Genomic DNA, 9,042 nt, shown 5'->3' on the forward strand with positions numbered 1-9,042 from the left:
AAATGGATAACAATAATAACAATATTGAAAGGCTAAATGAATTCAACCACAAAACCCTAGCCTAACAACAACAAAGATCCACCATAACATATGAAGATTACCTAAGACAATGCAAATCAAATGAAATTACAAAGATTATACCATCACATGTCCAATAGGGTTTGGATCTCCATTCTTCCTATCTCCATTGATCTTGCTTGATATATTTGCTCTCAGATTTTATGTGTACAAGAGCTCAACAAAGAATGGAATGTGGTTGCGAGTAGGATCGTAGTGTAGTCAAGTCCTTAAGATGATTCATTAGGGTTTGATAATGAAGGAAGCATCTCCTTATATAGAAGACACTATATGAAATGGAGGGATAAGATTGAAAGGTGTAAAAGGAGGTTGGCTATGATTAGAGGGTAGGTAAAATAAATAATAAAATAATGAAAGAGGTAGGTAGTGTAGGAATTAAGAGATGAATGACATGTATCATGGGTAGAAAAGGATAATGAATTAATTAAATAAATAAAGATTTATTTAATTAATAGAAGAAGTGGGATCAATTAAATAAATAAAAATATTTATTTAATTTAGGAAAAGGATAATTTAAATAAATAAATGTATTTATTTAAATGAGAAATAAGGCTAGAAGAGGATAAATGAATTAATTAAATAAATAAAGATTTATTTAATTAATAGAAGAATTAAGCTAAAGTAATTAAATAAATAAAATATTTATTTAATTAGACTGGACAATTTTGGGTGTCTACACATTCAATTGGTACTTAAAAATGAACCTTAGAAAGAGTATGAAAGGGAATAGAGTTATGCATATGTGTTAATGTTTTATCATAGTTGCATGAGAAGTAAATGTTTAGTTGGATGATAGTATATGGTGTTCTAGATGGATATGCGATGTGTTAGTTTAATGTCAAGTAGAGATGTTGAGATACCCTAGGGAATGAAGATGTATTATATGGTTTTATTATGTAGTTATGTTAATATTTAAATAGATGTTCTGCTTGCGTAATATGATTCTATGGTTATGTTATTATTGATTTATGTATTCATGTATATAGTTAATTATTCATTGATGAATAATGGTAGTAACGTTGCATTAATAAATACTAGTAATAGCGTAGTTGTAATGGTTATCTAAAACCAAAAAAATTGTTAGTAGATTTTGGTTTATTTCTCTAGGGTATTCTGGTGGGCATTACAGATGCAAATATTTACATAATGAAATGCAATATATTTTTTCTTTTATGGGTTTATATGCAAATGATTGTAATGATATGATATGATTATTTATAGGATGAGATGCATGATGTGTTATTATTTTGGCATTTTATGTTTTTATATGTGAATGCAAATACTAACCAATGATATATACAAGATGTGATTCTATTGTGATATCCATATGTATGTATGCAATGAGATATGCTATCATGTGATGATGCAAGTGCAAACTACATGAAATGTAGATATTTTTGGCATGTCATTATACTCAGTCATGTGATAGCGGGCTACATGGATTCGAGGAAGGACGATGGAGGTCAATCACAAAAGGGGGATGGAAGATAGAAGATGTGGAAGTGAAAGAACTTCTTATGCTTTATCATCATTGAGCTTTATTATGGAAAATAGGTTATGACAATCGAGGTATAGGTTTGACCCAGAAAACCATTGTACCCATTTGCATGGAGATCAGACAGTCGCAAACAAGGAATGCCCTAGTTCATACTAGACTCATAGTGTCCTGATATCCTTGGACAAGTCATAGAATTACTAAGAGAAAATCCACAAACAACAAAACAACAGGTGAACATATCCCATCCTTGCCTTTCTAGTCAAAGACATCTTGGAGATATAATCTCAAGTCAGAGACATCCCAGAAAAGCTAAAAGACATGTCACCAAAAAGATAAAATTGAAAGAAAACCAAGACTTGACACCAACACACACTGAAATATTCAAGTTATTTGTGTTTCTTGCCACATGTGTTAACATGTTTGATTTGGTCACAATGTTGTCATCCTGATAAAGGATAGATAATGCTGAAAACCATGTTATTTCTAAAGTTTGCAGAAAGATTTTATTTGGTGAAAGATTTGATCTGTAGAAAGCCCACTACTGCTTGTGTCTCATCTAAAACTATCTGAATCTATGAAACTGATTCTTTATTGCAAAGAAGAATGGAACTTTGTTTCAGATTAGCAATGCAAATGACCTTTTTGTTGCGGATTGTGCGCGAAAAGAAGAAGGAATGAAAAAATGATGCTCCTCAAAACATGTGATGCTCACGGTACCACTTCCATCACTAGAATTAGGATTTTGCTCCAGTTGTAGATTGGACCTAATTTATTATGGATGTAAAGAGGTGAAAATGGAGGATTGATTATGAATGACTAACTGGTCTTAGGTAGATTAATAACAAGCCATGATGGGATTGGATAAGTTTATTATGGATGGATAGCCTATGAGTGTGTGTAAAGTGAAAGGATGAGATTGAATCCAGAATGAGGGAGGAGCAATGTCTCTACACATGGCGCTAGTAACCTGATTTTCAACATGGTACTTGCCCAGGGCGCCACCAAAGTGGTTTTCACCATTGGACGAATTTAATTCTCTTTAATTTTGTGTATATTTTCAATTTTTTATGTCACAAGGTGCCTGTTTGCTAGATTTTCACCAAGTAATGATTTTTATATTTTTATGATTTTTTTATATTTTTTATATTTTATGATTTTTTTGTATTTTTGAATTAGGATATTCTGAAGAGCTATGCGTAAAACCTACGAAGATGCATGTTGTTGATAGGATCTTCCAAAGGTTCTCCATCTAGTGTTGAGAGCTAATATGCACCTAATCCATAGACTGTTGTGATGACATAAGGACCAAGCCAATTTGGTTCGAACTTGCCCTTCTTCTTTCTATCTTGTTGATGTTTAGGATTTTCCTTGAGAATTAAGTCACCCACCTCAAATGTGTGAGGCTTTACCTTATGATTGTAGTTGAGTCCTTCCTTGATTGAGTAATGTGTAGCTTGAGTGACTATCTACCATGATGAAGGAACTGAGATAGAATTACTAATGTGTAGACTATGTTGCCCCATATGCGTGTCACCTAAAGAAGTTTGGGAATCCCTGATAACAAAGTCCATTGAGGAAGCTCCATTAAAGGTCCATTGATGTGATGTATCGCCAAAAGGGAATGGATGTGTGGAACAAGTGGATGATTTATAAAGGCTTATGATTGCAAAAAGAAGTGAAAGTATCATGACATGATGCAGACTTATGATCAACAAGTATGCCTTTTTACTTAAAATTGTAGAACTTTTTCCCCAAGTTATTTTGGTATTAGGGGAGATCAACTCTTTCTCTTTTTCTTTCATATGAGATTTATCTTTGACTTTGATTTTTACAGAGTCCAATAGCTTTTGATTTTTATATGGACTAAAGGACTTTTCTTTATTTTTGACTTTTAGATTTTTCTTTTCAAAGCTTGATTTTTGATCCCCAATTAGTAAGGGCTTTTGTGATTCTTTTTTATCAAAGTCTAGGAGTGGAGTGCAAATAGGAGTGGATGAAATGGTCGGTCTAGATAAATTCTCAAGAGGGTTGGTGATAGGCTCAATAGATTCTATGTTGGAACCACTCTTAGGACTATTGATATCAAGAGCTGCTTGCACCACTAGAGGAGATTTGCATTCAAACTTAGTAGCCACAACATTAGGTGGTTCATACCCAATTCCTTGGCATTGCAAGTTGTTTGTAGGTTGTTCTTGTCAACTAAATGTCTTAGAAAATAGTGGGAGTTGATCAACATGAAATATATACTCACCACATCCCATGTCTTTAACCTTGAATTTTTCTTTGAGCTTTGCTTGTTTTGATGTAGAAGGTTTCAAGGATTTTGGATCCACATATGTTGATGATGGAATTGCTTCTCGATTGACTGGGATTGTTATTTCTAATTTTGATCGTAGGTTGTTGCAATATATGAACGAATTAGGATCACCATTTGTAGACACTTAAAAATAATATTTTAAGTTCTTTGTATAATTAATTTATTAATTGTGCCAATTCCTATTCCTTCTCAATATTAATTAAATATAATTAATGTTGTCACTATAGTCTATTGATTGATTTATTTAATAAATCAATCCACCTTTAATCTTCTAAAAATCCCTAATATTAAGTCTCCTCAAATTCATCCTTTTAATTAATTAATTTCAATTAATTAATTAATCTAGGTGATTCCTACAAATCACCTTTTTCCTAATACATCGTTAACCTAATGAATTCTTATAGAAGCTCCCTAAATTCACTTATCATTATTCTTCTAATTTTTAATTTCCTCCACTCATTCTCTCTCCTACTCAAATCCTCCTACAAATATTATCTACCCTAATCCCACCTAATCATTCTTCTAATCCCTCTCCTAATGAGTTGCTAGTGGCTAATCATCATGATTAGCCACAAAGTCCACTCCTTGTCCCTTCCATCCAACCACACTCCTTAAATGCTCTTTTCCTAGGTGAAAGTGACATTTTCAAATTCTCACATTCCTCTAGGAATCCCATCCTCCAAGGAATTTTTAATTCCTCCTTATTCCTCCAATCCCCATGATCATCCTTTTTGAAGAATTTTTAATTCCTCATCCCCATCCCTCAAGGAATATTTTATTCCTTTCTCTTCCCTAGGCACATTGGGAAGTCTTCTCAACAAGCCTTGAGGAGTGTGGAGACAAGAAATTCCTTTGAGGCATATCTCTTGGTCTCCACACTTGTCTTGTCACCTCCTCTTGAGCCATGTGTGGGCTCACAAGAAATCCTGACCCTTCATCTTGGGTCAATCCTAGCCCTCCATTTCTCCTCTTCTCCTCCTATAAATTGAGGACTATTGGCATATGTACAGAGTATGATGACATGATGATATTGTATGTTTTCATTGATGTCAATATGTTGAAGTATGAACCAGTATATTGAAGTAAGCAAACTGGCAAGAGAATTGGTATGATGATGTGAACCGGTATATGTGAAAAAGTGAAGCGGTATGTTGGTTCAAGTGAAGCGGTATGTTGGAATGTGAACCAGTATATGGAAAGTTTTGTATCGGGGTTTCATTTGGTATGACTATTGGTTGGTAGTCTCAGCTTCAGGGTTTCTGGTTGATGCATTTCAAGTCTGTGTGATTCGACCGACAACATTCTGTGATGGTTTAGCATTAAAATGGAGATTAGATCATGTTGCCACATCAGCCTTGTGCGTGTGAAGGATTTCCTTAAGGATCTTGCATGAAGAAGATTGATCCTATCTACCTCAGGAATGTGTGAAGTCTCAGTAAATGGTGGAGAGTGTGTGATGGGTTATCAGCTTCCAGAAGTGGCAAAGAGTGAATGATCGAGAACGTCTTGAGATTTGTTGAAGATCATTTTACTCTATGCAATGTGACTGAATGGTTAGGATTTGACCAACTGTATTGATAACCTAAATTTTTAGGGTTTAGGGTTTATGCCACCGAACTATCTATTTCCTATAAGGCCGATGATGATTTGCATTGTGAAGTTGTTGGAAAATGTTATGTGTGTATCCAAGTGAAGAGATACTTGATTCTTGCCAGACCGGAGAAGTGTGTTGATACCTATAGAGTGTGATTGCAGAAGTAATGGAACTAAAGTGGATCTACCTTGGCATTGAGTGCTATTATCAGATCAGTGTATTACCTGTTGACTTCTAACCATTTTAGTAGTTGGAAAATCCCTTAATTGGGTAGCTTTAACAGGATTTGTGTAAATCCTTTAACAGGGTAACTCAAATCAGTGAGTTCTTCAAATCCTCTTGCGAGGTAACCTTTAACAGGGTTTTAACCTTTAAGAGGGTATTTAGCCATCCCTTAACCGGGTGATCCCTAGCAGGATCGGTTCCTAGTAGAACCTATTATAAAGTCCTTAACCGAATTAGGCTCCTAACAAAGTGGACTTCAGAAGAGTTCAAAGAACAACTTATGGGTATTCATCCCCACCGTGGTTTTTCCTAGTTGGGTTTCCACGTGAAAAATTAGTGTGTCATGTGTGATGCTTGTTCATGTGATGATTAGTATTTTCTGTTAAGTGGTAATGCATGCTAATCTAGTGGTCTTTATATTTATGATGTATTACTTGTTTATGTGTATGGGTGAAGTGGAAAGGAGATATTAGGTGTGGTGAAGATCTAAGTGTTACTATTTTATGTCTTTCACAGTCATACTGTGTTTCACCAGTAGTGCCCTATTTTAGATCGATGATTATGTTTACTAGTTAGTTCAGTCTTTGCAGTCAAAGTGGTTTAAAGGAGATTTTTGGCTATACTGATTCACCCCCTCCCTCTCAATATCTGTTGAGTATTTACTATTCATCATTATTCATTAATTGGTATTAGAGCATCCTCCAAGTCCTCTATGTTGTAAGATTAACCACTTGAGAAAAATATCCTATTCTAATGATGAAGAGGGAAGGTCCTAAGTTCAACAGAGACAACTTTAAGATATGGAAGGACAAAATGAAGATATACATTAAAAGCATGGGTGCTCAACACTGGAGCTATGTTGAGAATACTTATGTTGTCCCTACCGGTACTCTCACCGATGATCAAAGAAGAGAAATTCAAGAGAATGGACAAGTCATGGAAGCTCTTATCAGCAGCCTATCTGATGTTGAGTTTATTGATGTTCAAGAAAAAAACAATCCCAAAGATGTATGGGATACTATGGAGTCTATCTATGGTACTGATGAGTATGTAAAGCAAGCTAAGGAAGAAAGCCTTAAAGGAAAGTTTGAAGATATGCGGATGATTGAAGGAGAAATCATTCAACAATATGGGATAAAGATTAAAACTGTTGTTGGAGACATCAATAGTGCAGGAGGTACAATGGATGATTCCACTATTGTTAGCAAGTTTTTGAGAACCTTATTACCGGTCTATGCAATAAGGGTTGCCGCTATTCAGGAGTTGAGATCTATTGACAAGACAAAGGTGTCCCTTGATTCTATCATTGCTAAGTTGACTGCTTATGAGATAAACAGTTATGATGGTAGTGTTCAGAAGACTGATTCAACCTTTAAAGCATCTACTACACTATCTAGAAAGGGTAAAGAAGTTAGTACCAGTTGTGAACCTAGACAAAGCAGAGATATGGATGATGAGGAGATCCTGATGGAATTTGAAGCTCTTCTGGCCAAGAGACTTCCAAAGGGAACTGGTAAATATAGAGGTAAGCTCCCTTTGAAATGCTTTTCTTGCAATAGGATTGGACACATTGCTGTTAACTGTCCTAATGGTGATAATAAGGAAAAACTAGAGAGGTTCAAAAAGTTCAAAGGAGGAAATAGGAGAAACTGTCTTGTGGCAGTTGATGAAGGTGTCACTAATGATGAATCAGAAGATGAAGAAAGTGAAGACATAGTATTTGTAGCTGTCAAGGAAGATGTGTCAGACAAGAAGGCTCTTATCTCCCACTTTGATAATTCTAATGAATGGATTATTGATAATGTGTATTGGGTAGAAGGTCTCAAGTACAACCTTCTGAGTGTTACTTAGCTGAATGATAATGGACTCACTCTGGAATTCAAAGATAGAGTGTGCAAAATAAAAGGAAAGAGTGGTGAACTGATGGCCACCGATATGCAGACCAAAGGTAACCTATTTTAGTTAAATGCAAATATCAGTCAATGTCTAATGGCTAAGTTTGATGATAGTTGGATATGGCATAGGAGACTTTGCCATGTAAATTTTGATAATACTGTGAAGGCCAGTAAGATCAAGGTAGTTAGAGGATTGCCTATGCTGAACAAACCAGAGAATCCTCTATGCAGAGAATGTCAACTGGGGAAAATGTCTTCCTTAACCTTCAAAGGTAAATCTTTCATAGCAGAAAATTTACTTGATCTTGTGCATACTGATTTGTGTAGTCCTATGAAAACTATGAGTGTTCAAGGAGATAGGTACTTTATGATTCTTACTGATGATTGCTCAAGAATGACGTGGGTCACATTCTTGAAAGATAAGTCTGAAGCTTCTAGAAATTTCAAAGCCTTTAAGGCACTGGTTGAAAAAGAAAGTGGTAAGAGAATCAAATGCCTTAGAACCGACCAAGGAGGTGAGTTCACTTCTAGTGAGTTCAATAAGTACTATGAAGAAAATGGCATCAAGAGGCAATTGTCTGCCCCTCGAACTCCACAAAAGAATGGCCTAGCAGAAAGGAACAACCAAACTGTAGTTGAAGTAGCCAGAACAATGTTGATTCAAGGAAAGGTTGCTCACACTTTTTGGAGAGAAGTGGTGAGCACTACAGTCTACACTATGAACCGGGTACTCATCAAGAAAGGTAAGGATAAAACACCTTATGAGTATTGGACTGGTAAAACTCATGTAGTAAGCTACTTTAGAGTATTTGGTAGCAAGTGTTATATCAAGAGGAGTGAACACCAGAGCAAGTTTGATGCAAAATGTGATGAGGGAATATTCCTAGGATATTCCACCAAGAGCAAAGCTCTCAAGTGTTTCAACAATAGGACTCAGAGAATGGTTGAAAGTATCAATGTTAGAGTTGATGAAACCTTTGAGAAACCTGAGGAAACCGACAGTGAGCAAGTGGTAGATGAACTGGTTGTAACCTTCTAGGAACCAGTTGCAAAACAACCAAGTACCAGTAACAGTGCTCCTACACCAGTAGATGTTGATGCTGATGAAGAAGAGGATGAAGAAGAAAAGCAAGAGGAATCTGTTAAGATCATTCCTAGGTATGTAAAGTTTAATCATGATCCAAAGCAGATCATAGGAGATAAGGATGCAAGAATTCTTACAAGAAGAAAGGTCAGAGAAAACTCTTGCATGATCTCTGAATTTGAGCCTAAAACATTTAAAGAGGGACATAAAGATGAAGACTGGATCAAGGCTATGGAAAAGGAACTTGACCAGATAGAAAAGAATGGTACATGGTCTTTGGTACCCAGACCTGAGCATAAAAATGTTATTGGCACCAAATGGGTTCTTAGAAACAAGTTGAATGAAGATGGC

This window comes from Cryptomeria japonica, chromosome 11 (genome assembly GCF_030272615.1).
Source record: "Cryptomeria japonica chromosome 11, Sugi_1.0, whole genome shotgun sequence".
NCBI lineage: Eukaryota > Viridiplantae > Streptophyta > Pinopsida > Cupressales > Cupressaceae > Cryptomeria > Cryptomeria japonica.